The following is a 16,288-nucleotide window of genomic DNA, read 5'->3' on the forward strand; positions in this document are numbered from 1 at the left end:
TAATTGAGAGGGATATGAGAGTCACACTACACAGGGACGGAAACACAGATATGAAGTAAATAAAAACACGTGAAAACCCAGCATTTCTGGAACTCTCACCTATTCCTGTGCCGATATTCATCCTTCAGCTCTGCCTCCGTTCTTCCCTTCTTTTCTCATGCTATAGGGTCTGCTTTGGAGATGTTATCTACTTTCATTCTTCCAAAGTCAAGCTTCTAGCTTTGGTTGGAACTGCAGACCCATTGACTCATTCAGCAAATACTTTCTAAGCACATGGATAGTCACTGAGAATACCATGGTTCACCAACATGACCGTGGCCCCTGTTCTCACAAACCTGCGGCCTGATGGGGAGAATGGACACTAATATGACAATCACTCAATGGGTTTCTGATGAAGAATTGAGGAAAGCGCACCAAAGAAAGGGAAGTGGGATTCTCTAAATTTATGCTGTAAAAGAACCTGGTGTATCTTGGGATAAGAGGTAGAAAACTGATGCATTCTGGAAGGCATGATCCCCTTGCAGTCTGGAGAGAAGTAGAGGTTGATTGTTGAGGGGGGTGGAGTGTAGGGACACCACGGTCTAAACAGAGATGGGGGTGCGTGCAGAATGCCTCTTGCAGCAGGAAACAGGCACGTGCAAGGAAGTAAGCACGGGAGAAAGTGGCACAAGACAAGAATGAAGGCAGGCAGGCAGGGGCTGGGAGATGATGGTAGATGCTTTATTCCCTTAATAACAGCAATGGCATGCTGTTGAAAGCACTTGAGGGAGGTGGGGAAGTGGGTATGACATGTTTAGTGTTTGTAAAATTATCACATTGTCTTACCCAACTTTACTCTTTATTTTTTATTTTTAAATTTTAAGTTCTTGGATACATGTGCCATGGTGGTTTGCTGCACCTGTCAACCCATCATTTAGGGTTTAAGCCCTGCTTGCCTGAAGTATTTGTCCTAATGCTCTCCCTCCTCTTGTCCCCACCCCCCAACAGGCCTCCGTGTGTGTCGTTCCCTTCCCTGTGTCCATGTGATCTCATTGTTCAACTCCCACTTATCAGTGAGAACATGCGGTGTTTGGTTTTCTGTTCCTCTTTTAGTTTGCTGAGAATGATGGCTTCCAGCTTCATCCATGTCCCTGCAAAGGACAGGAACCCATTCGTTTTTATGGTTGCATAGTATTCCGTGGTATATACGTGCCACATTTTGTGTATCCACTGTATCATTCATGGGCATGAGATATCCTCTTAAAATGTGATCCAGCAATTGCACTCTTCGGTATTTATCCAAAAGAGTTGAAAACTTGTGTTCACAGAAAAACCTGCACATGGACATTTATAGAAGCTTTATTCATAATTGCTCAAACTTGGAGGCAACGAAGAAACCAAAATGTTCTTCACTAGGTGAGTGGATAAATAACCTGTGATATATCCAAACAATGGATTATTCTTTAGCACTGAAAGAAAGTGAGCTGTCAAGCCATGAAAAGACACGTAGGAACTTTAAACATGCACGGCTACACAAAAGAGGCCCATCGGAAAAGACTAAATACTGTCAGCTTCCAACTAAAGGACATTGCGAAAAAGGCCAGACTATGGAGTGAAAATATCCGTGGTTCCCAGGTGTTGGGAAGAGGGAGAGATGAGGTGAAACACGGAGATTTTTAGGATTTTAGTGCAACTGCTCTGTACGATGCTATCATGGTGGATACATGTCATGACATATTTGTTCAAACCCATAGAACCAGCACCAAGACGGAGCCCTCATGTAAACTGTGGACTCTGGGTGACAATATGTCAACGTAGGTTCTTCAATTACTACAAATGCTCCTTCTGGGCAGGAGTGTTGTTAGTGGGGGAGGCTGTGCACGTCGGGGAAGGGAAGGCATATAGAAGGACTCTCTGCACCTTTCCCTCAATTTTTCTGTGAACGTGAAACTGCCTAAAAGATAAAGTGTATTTTTAAAAAACAAAGGAAAAAAAGGAAACAAAAAGTCCTCACAAAAATCAAATGAGAAAATGATCACACTGGGTGCTTCAGGTCAAAATGGAAGAACAAGGGCTGTATTTACCATCCCACCTGAGGACTTTTTTCTCACTGCTTTTCAGCATTTTTTTGGAGTCTAGTCAGTGCAATAAGGCAAGTTGAAATATATAAAATGCACCCTTATTAGAAAACAAGATTTAAAACTATCTGTACCTTCAGGTGACGTGATCACCTGTGTGGAAAATCTCCTGAAATCGCAAAAAGCCACTAAAACTAATAATAAATTACTTCCTAATAAGTGAGTTTGGAAAGTTTGCAAGATACAAGCTAAACACATAAGCAATATTTATTTCTTTATATACTGGCAAAGAAATAATTGGAAATGGAAATTTACAAAGCAATATTATTTATAGCACATCAAAACATGAAATACTTCAGACTAAATCTGACAAAAGATGTGTAAGATCTATACACTGAAAAGCAGGCAGTGATGCTGAGATAAATTAAAGAACTAAATGAAGTGATATATTGTGTTCATGGATCAGCAGGCTCAATATTGTTAAGATGTCAGTTCTGTCCCTGTGGATCAGAGGTTTAATGCAATTCCAATCAAAATCCCAGCATGATTTTATTTTTATTTTTATTTTTCCAGTAGAAATGAACTAGCGGATTCCAAAATGTGTCCGGAAATTTAAAGAACCCCAAAGAGCTAAGACAACTTGGAAAAAAACGGTGGAGGACTTACCTGAACTATCAAGATAGTGTGGTATTGGTATAATAAGAGAAAACTGGGTTAATGAAACCTCCTAGAGGGTCTAGTAATAATCTCACAAACATGTTACATATACGTAGTGGATTTTTGAATAAAGGTTCAAAGACATTAAATTAGAGAAAGGACGATAATGATGATAGAAGGATTAAATACCATAGGCAAAAAAGAGAAAAAAAGAGCTCCTGCTAAATATCTTCACATTGTTGGTGTCACTCATGCAATTCAATTCACATTTTGCGTGTCTAAAAGTTGAACAGACCTCTTCATTCTCTTTCCCCAATTCACTCCACAGAGATGCTGATGTCTTTCAGTGGAACTTGGAAGTTTGCTCTTCTTTTTAAAATGACTTAGATACTGTTTATGCAAGAAGTTATGGGACTGTAACTTAAAAATACTGTTCTAAACCTTGGAATCACATATTCCCCTTTTTCTCTACTTATCGTTTCTAATCAGTTTCCCATTTCCTCTTTCTCCTTCATATTTACACTGCATTCCTTTTAGTTCAGGTTCTTGTTACCCCACTTGATCTCTTGATGCGGTCACCTGAATGTCCTTCGAGTTCCAGCCTCCTGGAATCCTTCCTTCATGACCCTGCAGAACTGCCCTCCAGACCCGCAGGTGTGACCCGGAATCAAGGATCTCAAAGCCGAGTGGGATCTGAAAGGCTATCTAGACCAATCCTCCATTACAGACATAAACCTTTTGATGACTTCACCTCAGAGCCCAAAATATTTGCACTGCAGGCAGAATCACCTAAATCACTTAATGTGATGTTCAGTCTTCCCGTGGTATTTTCCTATCTGCATCTCCCTACTTTCGGTCAGCCATTTCTCACTCATGACACCGAATCCTTCATTCACATTATTATTGTTCTCCACACACACTCATTTGTTTTCTGCCTGGGTTTTTTGTTACATTATTCCCTTTACTGGAAATATCATTTTCCAAGATGTGACTACAGAATTTTAACATATTCCTCAGAATGATTCACATATCACATATTCTACCAAATGGCTGCAGATTCTGTCACCTCCTCTCTTATCCTACGGCAACCTGGAGAACGTTCTTCTCTTAGCCAATAGGATTTATCATGGTCCTTTATCTTAACAATAGTTTAGCGGGACTGAGAACTGGGAAGTACATTTTTCTCCCAGGGGTGAGAACTGTCTTAGTTTAGCAGATCTCTCTGGGTCTCCATTCTGGTTGTAGAAAAGCAACCCATAGGGCATGGTGGGGAGGAGAAGAAGGGGAACTAAGCTGTGTTGCATGAAGATGGACAGTTGTGACCCTTACTCCGGGGTTGGGAGTTGAGGCCACTAGGAAGGAGAAGCTATAAGGATGAAGACGAGGCATAAAAAGTGATACAGGCCGGATGCGGTGATTCACGCCTGTAATCCCAGCACTTTCGGAAGCCAACGTGGATGGATCACGAGGTCAAGAGTTCAAGACCAGTCTGACCAATATTGTGAAACTCTGTCTCTACCAAAAATACAAAAATTAGCTGGGTGTGGTGGCACGGACCTGTAGTCCAGCTACTCGGGAGGCTGAGGCAGGAGAATCACTTGAACCTGGGAGATGGAGCTTGCAGTGAGCCAAGATCATGACACTGCACTCCAGTCTGAGTGACAGTGAGACTTCATCTCAAAAAAAAAAAAAAAAAAATGCATAGTAAAAAGACTGCGTGAGGAGAAGAGGCAATCAGCAACCTTCTCCAGGGTGGGATGGCTGAAGGCCCTTTAAGAAAAAAGGTGTCTACTTTCCTTCTGTAGGTTGCTCTATCGTGATTTAATGAACCCTCCCAATCTACTGTATTCAGTATTTGGCATGAGTCAATTTAGGGGAATTGTAGAAAACATAGCTGGCTGTTATCATCAGGTTAATGTAGATTGGGAGGAAGGGAAAAACCCCAGGAGACACGTAGGAAGGACAATAGGTGAAAATAGAAGAAACTTGGAGTCAGTTCACCCTTCAAACAAAATCCAGTTTCTAGAAAACACTGTGAGGGCTGCTGGGTCTTCATCATCCGAAGATCGAGGATTCCAGATAACTATACTTGAATCGCACAAGATGGGGGTGATCACCACCAGCTCTCAAATGGGATGAGTTACAATATCTTCTATCGGGAGGAGGTAAATAAGAGGATAGGTACACGTCTATAGTCATCACAATTTTGTCAAGATTACTCTTTTTACTTCCATGTCATAGAGGGAGAGCCTGATGCTTGTGGAAATGATTTGCTCAGGGTCTCACCATCAAAAGTTGCAGAGGAAAGATTCCAACATGTTTTAAAAGCTGCAAACTGAGCTGACTCCCATCCATGCTGTCATAACGACTTTGAGATTTCAATCCTCCTGAAGGCAGGAAACTTATTCCATTTGCTTTTATATCCTCCATAACACTAGCGAGCAAGTTTTGCTCAAAGTAACATGGAATATTTTGCTGACTCAAGGGGAAAAAGAGACTTAAATACACCATCACAAGTCAACATTCAAGGAACAGAGACAGATTTAGAATTAGCTGTCTCAGTCAAATCAACATTAACATGTACGTTTATCCTTTACATGGGAGTAAGACAGCAAACACAATTGAAAAAATGAGCCAAGTGTAAAAATTTGTCACAAAGGGATGGATTTAGAGCAGTGAAGTAGGTTATAAAATGGTCAGCATAATCCATTTTTATGACTTATTAGCTGAAACATGCAAAGCATTTAGGATTTCTGGGAGAAGTGTACAAACACACCAAATGTTTGACATTTTCTTCACTGCTTCTGTCTTTCCACAGGGCTGGAGATGTTGACCAACGGCTTTGGGAGGAGAGGTTGCAGCTGAGCCCACACCCTCTCAAACTCCTTCAGACTGTTTTTGTAGACTACTTTACCATTAACAACAAATCCTAACATTTACTCAATCAGTACAGCAGTCGTTGGCCAGAGTTCAAATTTCTGATTCGAAGGAATCTGCACTCTGCCTGCCAGGATCGACTATTAATGGCTTCGTCCGTAGAGGAGCTGTGTCTTTGCTCACTACGGAATAGTATTGAGGCTTCGAAAGGGGTATTCTGCTGGTCACCTCCTGGTCATCCTTCTGCTCACCAAGAACAGATACTGTTCTCAGCCCCTTACATTGACAAGGTCGTTTAATTCTCACATAGCCCTTTCAGATAGATGCGACTATTACCCCCATTTTACAGAGGAGGAAATCGAGAGGCAGAGGATATAGGCGAATTGTCCCAGATCACAGAGCTGGCCACGGAGCTGGGACTTACACCCGGCCAGCGTGGCTCGAGAGTTCCCTGCCCTCCTCCTGTACAGCACGTGTGACCTGCAGTAATCACCGCCCAAACAGGCAGGCACTGCGGATAGCCAAGCACACCTCTTCCGACTTCAGCACGGAGGAAGGTTCCTTTTCATTCTGTGTTCAGCTCGGGACTGTGTTTATCACCACAGGGGCGCACAACCCAGAAAGCTCAGTCACGGGCCGTTGCCTTCTACAGTCATGGTTTTCTACTTTTTGGCCCCATTTTCCTGCCCACTTGGCCTGCTGGGACGTGAATGATGCGTTAGTACTTCTACAGGATGCAGGTAAGCAGGTGGCATGGCGAGGTGGGTGATTGGACAATATTTCCCGACAGCTGGAAGCTTGGGGGAGACCCGCGGTGGCCCCTTCTTGTTCTTCTCTCTGGGGTCGAGCGTGAGTCCCTCACCGCTGGTGCCAGGCGGTGTCACAGTTTTTAGCACCCGACAGCCAGGGCGGCTTCTCTGTCCAGCTCCCCCCGCCCCGCTTCTTTAGTGAGAGAAGTTCTCTGACTTCAGATTTTGCAGTCAGAAAAGTGATCATTACAATTTTCCTTTTGAATATTGTGGCCCTGCTGGACTGCGGTGCAACGGGCTCTTTCATGACGACTGGCAGAGATGCCGACGGCTAGGACATCGGGATCAACGGGAGCGAGCAGGACTCGTGGGATACAGCTTTTAGCTCCCCCGGGAGGGAGCCACAGAAATGTGAATCTGCTCTTCACATGGCCGTAGCCTCTCCCGTGTCCTCCATGGAACCTGTGGAGGCAGCGTTAGGCGCTGGCCGGCTCCGGGGTGTGAGCTCCGTGAGCAAGAGAACATCTGCCCTCCCACCCCCATCTCCGCAGCTGAGTCCTCTTGCATTTTTGATTTTTAGAATGAACGCAGCAACCTGCCCCATTCTGCTGATGCTGCAAAAAGGAGCTGGAAAAGAACGTGCACAGCTTCTCCAGTCTTAGTATTTGTTACCTTGTAGTTTGGGAAACTTTGGCTTGAAACTTGGCTGCCCCAGTACAAGGATGTGCTGAGGATTCTATGATCCTGCTAGATTTTTCCAGGAGGTCAAGTTGAAAACGAGCTAGGTGCTCTCTCTGCCTCTGTCACTGTTTCTATTTCTCTTTCTCTTGTGTCTGTCCCATCTCCCTGTTAATCTGTTCGCCTTTTCCTCTCTTCTCTCTCCATCCTTCCCTCCCTTGCTATTGCTCCAAAGAATATTCTTGTTGAATTTGTTTCTCCATATCTTCTGCCTTTCCTTAGAATCCATTCCTAAGAGTCTACTCATTGTGAAAAGCAAACGGCCTTTAGAGGTTTTCCAAATCTAACAGATGGGGGTCCTTTCAGACAGAGCTTCATTTTACACTTTTATCAAGAAGCCCGTGGCTCCCTGCTCGCCATGCTGCAGTCGCCCTCAAGAGGTTCATGGAGAGCAGAGGGCTTGGGGGTACATTCAGGGGTGTCTTTTTTCCAATGTCCCGAAGGTGTACTCTGGGGAGGGGGCAGTTGAAGTAGGAAAGTGACATCAGCACTTCCTGTATGGCATGCGTTGGTCAAGTACAGTGTGCACCCGATCCCCGGACTGGCTCTAGGTGGGGACAAAGGACTTCAGTTATTACAGGGTGGGTTGGGCTGGTGGCTCCCCAGCTCTGGGGACAGATGCGTCGTCTTTCGAAGCCAGGTAGCACCTGTCTCAGACTGCACAGCCCTCCTCACCTCTTCAGTTCCTGAAGGGAAAGACCCCAGGAGACTGAGGTGAAGAACGCTCTTCCATTTTCAACTCACCCACCATTAGGGTTCTACCCCCTCTATCCTCCAGCCCCCGAACCATGAAGTTCCCAGGGTCCCTGGCCAGTGACTTGCTGAAGTCTCCCTCCCCAGGACCTCTGTATAGAGGTACCCTACTCGAATGCATGCTTCTCCAGGAATATTTGCTCTGGTAATAGCTGAGACTAAAAAGCCATGTCTAACAGTTTGATTGCAGGTGGGTGGCCCCGGGGCAAGTGATTTTGGGAAGATGGGGCTGGCTGGCGCCCTGTATCCTGACTTTTCTTCTGAGCCTCTGCAAAACCACTTTTGAGAAAATCGGGGTGGGTACTCCTGGGTGGCATTTTCTTCTAAGTGAAAATCTGTAGAATTCCTGCATTTGCGGGAGCTGGGGTTTTCTGTCACGACCTTGTGGGGACAGGGGCTGCCCTTCTGTGTCCTGGCAGTGTGGGGCCTGTTTCTTATCCAGACTTACCCAGACTCTTCTTATCCTGAAGAGTCAGGTGCCTGGCCAGTGAACTGCCCAACTCCAATTTGTATGTCGCTCGTATCGACCTAAAATGAAATAATAATGAACTCTAAAACATCCCATTTCTGGCATTAAAGAGACCCAGGAAGGGAAGGCTTATAGCCGGCTTCTTCACAATCCAACTGTAGGTAGGGTAGCCGGATCCTGGCATCCGTATCTCCTGCTGGGTGAGGGTCACAGGATCTCAGCGCCCAGGTGAGGCAACGATGTTGAAAGAGGCTTCAGAAGAACTGGGCCAGAACAGTGGAATCAAACGGAAAAGACTGGAAATTCAATCAGCTTGGGGAATAACCAGAGAGCGCCTGTTGGCCCAGCAAGGATTGAAAACAGATTGCCAGCAACAGGGCCATAGCAAAGCTCTCTCAGCACACCTGCCCCGGACCATCAGCTGATGAGAGCTTGTGATTTTGCCATGCAAGGAGACGTAGCTATTGGGTCTTCAGCTGGTTCTGGGCACAGGGAGTCTAAGACCCTTGGAATCTTTCGAGTGGGCGGAGTGCCTTTGTGTAGTCGGGACAGGCCTGGGAGCTGGGGGCCCCTAGGCAGTTTCAGGGTGGGTCTGGGGTTCAGGAAGACCAAGGCAGGACTAGAGGGCTGGAGCTGTCAGTCTCCAACCCAACCTCTGACCTGGAGGGAGACGGCTGGAGATGAGTCAATCCCCAATAGCCAAAGATGTCATCAACCATGTCTACAGTGACACCTCTAGAAAACCCTAAATGGTGGGGTTGGAGAGCGTGGGGTTTGGAGAGCTTGCAGCTTGGGGAAAACCTTGACATTCTGGGAGGGCAGCATTCCCACTCCCCAGGGATAGAAGCACTTGCAACCCGCCCCCGCCCACCAGGCCTGGAGCAATGCACCTCTTCATCTGGCTGTTCACAGGTCCTTCATAATGAACTGGTGACAGTAGATAAAGGTGTTGCCCTGGGTGCCATAAGCCAGTCTGGCAAGTTATTGACCTTAAGTAGAAGGACATGGCAACCCCGATTTTTAGGTGGTCAGGCAGAAGCAAGGGAGGCCTGAAACTTGCTATTGGCGAAGCGGGGGCAGTCTCATGGGACTGAGACCTTGACCGTGATTTTTCCTGGTGCAGCACTATGTCCAATTTCATAGCTGAAATATCAATAAATATTTCAACTGCTTTAACGTTAATGTGCAAGTTGTACTTAGGGGTGTAACATCTGCCATTTAGATTTGGGGAGGACCCTCAGAACCAACTTCCGGGCCACCTGCCACATGTACATCAGCAATGTGGTGCAACTTGAACTCTCCAAATCAAGCCGCTAATGTCTTAGGGGAATCTGAACCTTCAATTTCATGCCCCGTGCAAGGTGAGTCCTTCCGAGAACACCCCTGGAGCACTTCGCACATGGTTCAGTGCTGATCAGTTCTCAATGATCTGTGCCACCAACACTTTGATGCTTTGAACAACAACGTCCTATAACCCCCTCCAACTGCAAGCTACAGATCTGATGAGCGAGCCAAGAGCCTCACGCTTCAGAGGGGTGGATTGTGCATTAGTGACAGTTAAACTGTTTAGAAAGAGCCTGAAACAGCCGGCACCCGCTGGGCTGGAGTACAGGTGCCTAAATAGTGCAACAGCAGAAACATAAGTTAAAGCCACAGGAAGAAAAATTCACATTAAAATTACACTGAAAGATTCTTCACCTATCATATTGGTAAAAATAAAAGTCAGGTAATAGGGCAGATAAGGGAGTGGAGAAAGAAGTGCTGCTGTTTACCGCTCAGCGGGGTGTATAGCCTCACAGGCTTCAAAAAGACAATCATCATAAAAGCCACATCGGTAGTTCTCTTTGAAACAGAACTCCCACTTCGAGAACTGTTTCCATTTGCCACGAAGGGGTCACTCACCGCAGCAGCAAAAGAGGGAAAATCACCAAACAGGGCAGGCTCAAATAACCCTAGTGCTCCCACAACGTAGCACTGGGCCACCTAGAGAACAGCACGGAGCTCGTTACGTGCTGACAAAGGACACCAAGATATGAAATATGCGTGTGTAGGCAGTCTATCACATCTGTCATGTTTCTGTCAGTTTCTCACATCTATCATGATGTGAGAAAACCCCCAAACCCAGGCAGAGAATACACACAGGGTGGAGGGCGCGCGCTTCTGTCCCACAGCCCCAGGTGCCTCTGACAGGGAGCATGGGAAGCTCGCGGTTGCTCTCACAGTCACAAAGGAGCGTTTCCATTGTGTCCTTCAGAACTTTTTGAAGATTTTACCATGAAGCTCCATTTATTTGAAAACTAAATATTAAAGAAAGGGAGCCCAGGGGGCCTGGCCACAGCTGGGGGGCAGGGAGTGGGCTGGACACAGGGGCTGGAGGGCGTCCACAGGGAATCGGGTTAGTGAGGCTGAGGGAAGCCCAGGGCTGCCTTCATTTCTTTTATGCCAAACCGGGCGAACAGAAAGGCAAGAGTTTCTGGAGCGCCTGGCCCCAGTGCAGCTCACCATGAAGGGGCATGATGGGTCTGCCTGTGTGAGACTCCACGGGGAAGGGGACCCTGCTGAGACCCACCTGACCTGGCGTTCTGCACCCGCTGCTGATGGTGGCAGCACTGCTCGCACAGGCATGGCTACCCTGCTGGGCTTGAGGCCACACCCCATGCCTGGAGGGCTCAGCAGGAGACACAGGCTCTGGGGACCCCAGCTGAGAAAAGAGCCAGGTTCCCTTTCAGGGGCCAGAGAGCCAGGGGCTGATGCTGCCTGTGACCCCGTGAGTTGAGCGCCAGGTGTGTACACCCTGAGATTGGTAAAGTGGCTCCTGGGAGGTCCCTGGGCACGCCTTGTGGGGCTGGTGGGAGGCACGGTGGGCCCTGCAGCTGGGTGCTTCCTCACGCATCTGTGGAAAAGGCTTCTGAGACTTGGAAAAAGGGCTCTACTGCTCAAAACAGGCTTCACGGTCACACAGACTCACATTCCTTGGTTTTCACACGTATCTGCCACGCGGGCAGCCAAGCTTGGCTGTTCCCACTCTGACTGGTGCCTTAAGGTGATGGACGGGCACGTCCTCTGGGGCAGAGAAGGGAAGCTGCCCAAGCACCAGTGTGGACACTGCACTGGCTCAGAAGCCTTCCAGGGAAGAGGAGCCTGAGGCCCCACTGTGCAAAGCTGCTCTTCCCCATCTTTTCGATCACTTCCCAGGAGAGGGAACGCTGCCTCAAATGTCTGAAGCCTGACAAGAGCTTCAGAAGACTGGGAGTGAGGCTCGCAGCCAGAGGACTGCGAGCGTAGTCCACAGGAACGCAGGAACGTGGGAACACGGGAATGTGGGCTTTGGTGATGTGTGTTAGAAAAGCATTTAATAACCGGTTAATCTGTGCGGCTTGCAACGCACACTCACCTCCAGGCATCACGAGGCCGACATCCTACATGGTGAGCACGGAGAGCTTCTCTTCCGAGTCCAAACGAATGACTCCATAGGTCAGCCCATGCGTGGAGAGGACGCCTCGGCCCGGGGGCTGGTTACTGTCATCCGTGGGCCTGTAACGACAGTTTTTAACTTGAATATGCAGGGGCAGACAAGCCATCACAACCACAGCTATGCAGTCAGCACACACGCGGCAGGCTGGGCACCCCTGGGAACAGTGCCGGCCACCCACGTGGCCGCATTAGGGGGTGCTCCTTCTGTTTATGAACGGCTGCTGGCGAGTCTACTGCTTCCGCCTCTACGTTCTCAGGGAATCTCAAGAATACCTGAAAACTACGAAGGCAGCTCTTCTCCTGACCTCCCTATGCAGGTCCTGCACAGACCGGCTCTCTCTGTCCTCCCAGCTCCTCCGTCACTGCATGGTCTGCTCTTCCAGTTTCCAAACGTCTGGAAGGGGTTGCATCCACTCCAAGAATGCAGACAAAACCACTGAACAGAAATGATGGAAATCCTGACTGTTCAGCCTCAATTCAGACACAGGCTGTCTGGGCGTATGCCCAATTTTATATATAAGAATCTAAAATATGATTGATGCTGTGCCATTCTGGCTGCCAAGTTCTAAGGAAAATTATTTGGGTGGCAGGCAAGCTGTAGAATGAACTGTGGCACCACTCTGGGGTCCGCCCCACCTCCTCTGCCGGACACCCCAGCTTGCTCCCGCTTTGAGGCTTCTGTGCTGGTTCTCGCAGCTACTCAGGACGTTCCTCCGGCAGACCTCCGCACGGCCCTCTCCCTCCGCGTCTCCAGAGTTTGGCTCAAATTTGAGACTTCTCATCCCCTCAGAAAACACTCCCCACCCAGCGTGCCCACCCCATAGCACACATCTCTGACTACCTGTGCGACCTCCTCCCTCAGACCCAACTCTCCAGTTTGTTTTGCTCACTGCTGCATCCCAGCCCTGGAAAATGTCTAGCAATAGATATCTGCTGACTGAATTTGTGAACAAATAAGTTAAAATCTAAGATCATGGATTATATTCCTGAAAACTAACAATTCCTCAATGGTTATCTAAGGGAGTCACCACAATTTAGGTACACATCACATTTGTTTCTGTAATTTTCCATATGTAAACCTTTAATGCACTTTACACTTAAAAGCTGGACCTAAGCTTGCTGTTTAACTTTAAAATATTATGGTTTATAATGAAGCCGAAGACATAAATGAGGCAACATAAAAGTTAAAATTTGCAAGAGGAGATGTCATTGGAATGAATTAACTGGTGTAGTGAAAAAAGCATGAAAGACTCCTGAAACAGAAGTATTCTAGATGGAAGAATCAAAAAGGATAGAGCTAATCAGATAGAAAAGCAAAGTCTGCCCAAATAAGAAAACCCACAAGGAACCACCTAGATGGCGTGAGCTCAAATCACTGGGCTTTACACATTATTCTCCTGGCCTTTACTTCCCAGAGACCTCAAAAAAACTAAAACTTCAAAATGAAAACACAGTGTTGTCAGTGGTCCTGCCACCATTCCCTCACCCTAACAGTCCTCTACAAAGATCGATGTGGGAGTCAGGAACTGTGAGCTTCAGTATCTGCTGTGGGTTGAATCGTGTCCCTGCAAAAGATCTCCCCTCGTATCTGTGACCTTATTTGGAAGCCGGGCCTGTGCAGACAGATACCCCTGGACTTACAATGGGGTTACAACCTGATAAACCCATTGTAAAGGTGAAAATCGCAAGTTGAACCACCTTAAGCCAGGGCCATCTTATGACCAGGTTAAGATGAGGTCATACTGCGTTAGAATGGACCCTAAATCCAATAACTCGGTCCTTGTAAGAGGCGAGAGAGGCCCAGACACAGGGAGAAGCTCACATGATGATGGAGGCAGGGACTGGAGTGACAGGTACCCCATCCAGGATCGCTGAGCACCCGAGGCTGGGGTGAGGCCTGGGGCAGGTTCCCTCAGCACCTCCAGAGGCCCAGCCCTATGACACCTCGGGGTCTCTGACTCCACCCTCCAGAACTGAGACAAGTGTCTGTTGTTTAAATCACCCACTGTGTGGTACTTTGTTACAAGAGGCCGAATACACTATCTTAGTGATGAAAATTTAAGGTATACTTAGTTTTGTTTTTAAAAGCCACATGAAAGCAAAACGCTGGGCTAGCCAAGATTCAGAACACTGGCCTGCCGGGCAAGAGGCTGGGAGGAAAAGTCGTCTTAGGGCCCGATCACGTATGTTTTGTTATCTCCATTACAAAATCCCCCCCGTTTTATCTGAGACACGGTTTCACTCTGTCGCCCAGGCTGGAGTGCAAGGGCGCACACAGAAGCGTGGTGTTCAGGCAGGCACAGAACACAGGCAGGCACACAACACAGGCACAGAACGCAGGCACAGGCAGGCACAGAAGCGTGGTGTCCCCCCCCCCACACACACACACACAGGCAGGCACAGAAGCGTGGTGCTCCCAACACACACACAGGCCGGCACAGAAGCACGGTGCTCCCGGCACACACAGCTGGGCACAGAAGCGCGGTGCTCCCAACACACACACAGGCCGGCACAGAAGCGTGGTGCTCCCAACACACACACAGGCCGGCACAGAAGCGTGGTGCTCCCGGCACACACAGCTGGGCACAGAAGCGTGGTGCTCCCGGCACACACAGCTGGGCACAGAAGCGCGGTGCTCCTGACACACAGGCAGCCTCACAGCCCCACCTCGCCACAGACGTGGTGTCCAGGGTCACCCCTTAACTTCTGACCTGGTGGTGCTGATGCCTCCCCCTACAGATGGCAAACCAATGCCCTAGTGGCACCTTACATGTGCCAAATGGTTCTGAGTCATGCATAGGGACTCAAAACTCACCACAAGCCTATGGTTATTATTCCCCAATTTGAGATGAGAAGACTCGGGCACGGAAATGTTGACTTCACCGCCCAAGTGAGTGCTGGGGTTTGGCAGCACTCAGACCCAGAGCACAGCCTCTATTTCCAGGACACTGAGTGCATCAGTCTACTGCTCTCTTTTTATAGAAACTTAGAAGCAAACAGTACAACCAACGCGAGCACATTCTTAGTATGAACAAGGCAAACATCACAGTTCAAAGGGAAAGTGCCTGTTTCTGAGCCAATCCTGTGCCCCACAGATAACCACTATGAAGATTTTTATATGTCAACGTTTATACTCTAAGATACGCAGTTAAGTATAAAACATGTATGTATAGCAATACATTGCTTTTTTAACGAAAAGCACAATCAAGATGCTTCTTCTACGTTGGCAGAGAAGCTGAGTGTTGGGAGAAGCTGAGTGTTCCGAGAAGCTGAGTGTTGGGAGAAGCTGAGGCAGTGCTTCCATATCTGATATAACGTAAGAGTCTTGGAACATGTCCGGGCTCCAGGGTCTGAAACTCCTCGTGGCCTTTGGAACACCAAGCTCTGTGCTAAAGAGTAGAAGGCTACCCTGACGCACCATTATCTAAGCCCAGGGCGTACACCTCCCTGTCCACTGTGAGTGTCGGGGCTCCAGTAGTCCTCCCTGTCTACTTGTTGGGGCTGGGATAGGCCTCCCTGTCCACCTATGAGTCCCATGCACTGCAAGACGATGCTATGCCAAAACTGCTCCATGAGGCTTCACACAGGGGCATTGTATTTCATTCACTGCTAGGCTCTACACTGACTTTAATGACCCCAGGAAGGACTGAGACTTAAATAGAATAGGGGCTAGGTGATACAAACGGCCGCTGTAATGAGAACATACCAAGACCAGGCCACAAGGAAGGAAGGAGAAGCCCTCTGCCACAGCCTTTTACCAAGTCGCTGACATCTCTGTCCAACATGGATAAAAAGACCCTTTTTCCTCCTAAGTCTAAAGCAACATATCGGCCCATCTGACAGTAATTCTGTTGTACATTTAACTTCATCTTGCTCTTCTAAGTGACTGTTCATGCTCTTAACACCTGTACAAGAATTTCTCAGTTACTGAACCAGTGTTAGTTATTCAGCAGATAAAATGGCAGCAGATTGCACCCCAGGAAGAAACACACCCAGTCACGTGCACAGAATGGGACATCAGCACAAACCACTTACCAGAAAAAAACGCATGTCTGCTTTGGAACGTACCATCGCCGGTCTCCATGAGCTCGGTGTTGCCATACTTGGGCGCTGTCCGGGACCCCGTGGAACCCTGTGGTCGCTCCATCTGTATGGAGTGCTCTGAGGTGTACGTGGTTACGTCAGAAGGTGCAGAATGATTTTCTGTAAAGAAGCACATCATGAGTGTTTCTGGTGGTTGTGGCGTTTGCTCTGCAGGTTGAGCAAGCCATAACTTAGGAAGAGACAAGCGCAGGCGCTCACCCTGGGGGTGTTGTGAGAAGTCAAAGCCGATCTCAGCCATGTCTGCCACACACATCCGGCACAAAGGGGGACCCCAGCATAACTCATGTTGCCGAAAATGGAGTAGAGTTCGGTGAAACCTCAATTTCCTAAGAAGAGCCACGTCAGTGGCGTTTTAACTAGAATAACGTTAGACTGGCAATGGCCGGGCACCAGGAACCGTGTGTGTGTTC

The 16,288-nt window shown here is 47.9% G+C and overlaps 2 long non-coding RNA genes across 8 annotated transcripts in view; one reads left to right on the top strand and one right to left on the bottom strand.

The window, feature by feature from the left end:
* The window catches only part of LOC135967347 (uncharacterized), a 42,361-nt gene extending 32,885 nt beyond the window's left edge, over nt 1–9,476 (top strand). Inside the window, exons 3-4 of one of the 3 annotated variants that reach the window (XR_012424188.1) lie at nt 1,337–1,395; nt 5,533–9,476. This is a non-coding gene — a long non-coding RNA (uncharacterized lncRNA). Of the gene's footprint in view, nt 1–1,307; nt 1,396–5,532 lie in introns of all 3 variants that reach the window. The other 2 variants (XR_012424187.1, XR_012424186.1) reach the window with 2 other exon arrangements.
* LOC135967348 (uncharacterized) lies at nt 825–16,025 on the bottom strand. 5 transcript variants are annotated; one of them, XR_012424195.1, is made up of 4 exons: nt 15,810–15,980; nt 11,695–11,834; nt 8,280–8,359; nt 2,307–7,764 (listed from the first exon to the last, which is right to left on the bottom strand). It is a non-coding gene; the product is annotated as an uncharacterized lncRNA (long non-coding RNA). The 5 variants fall into 5 exon arrangements; XR_012424196.1 differs by lacking the exons at nt 2,307–7,764; nt 8,280–8,359 and adding an exon at nt 825–1,313 and having other exon boundaries at nt 15,843–15,980; XR_010581373.2 differs by lacking the exons at nt 2,307–7,764; nt 8,280–8,359 and adding an exon at nt 825–1,313.
* Between the last annotated feature and the right edge of the window lie 263 nt (nt 16,026–16,288).

This window comes from Macaca fascicularis, chromosome 15 (assembly GCF_037993035.2).
Source record: "Macaca fascicularis isolate 582-1 chromosome 15, T2T-MFA8v1.1".
NCBI classification, from domain to species: Eukaryota; Metazoa; Chordata; class Mammalia; order Primates; family Cercopithecidae; genus Macaca; species Macaca fascicularis.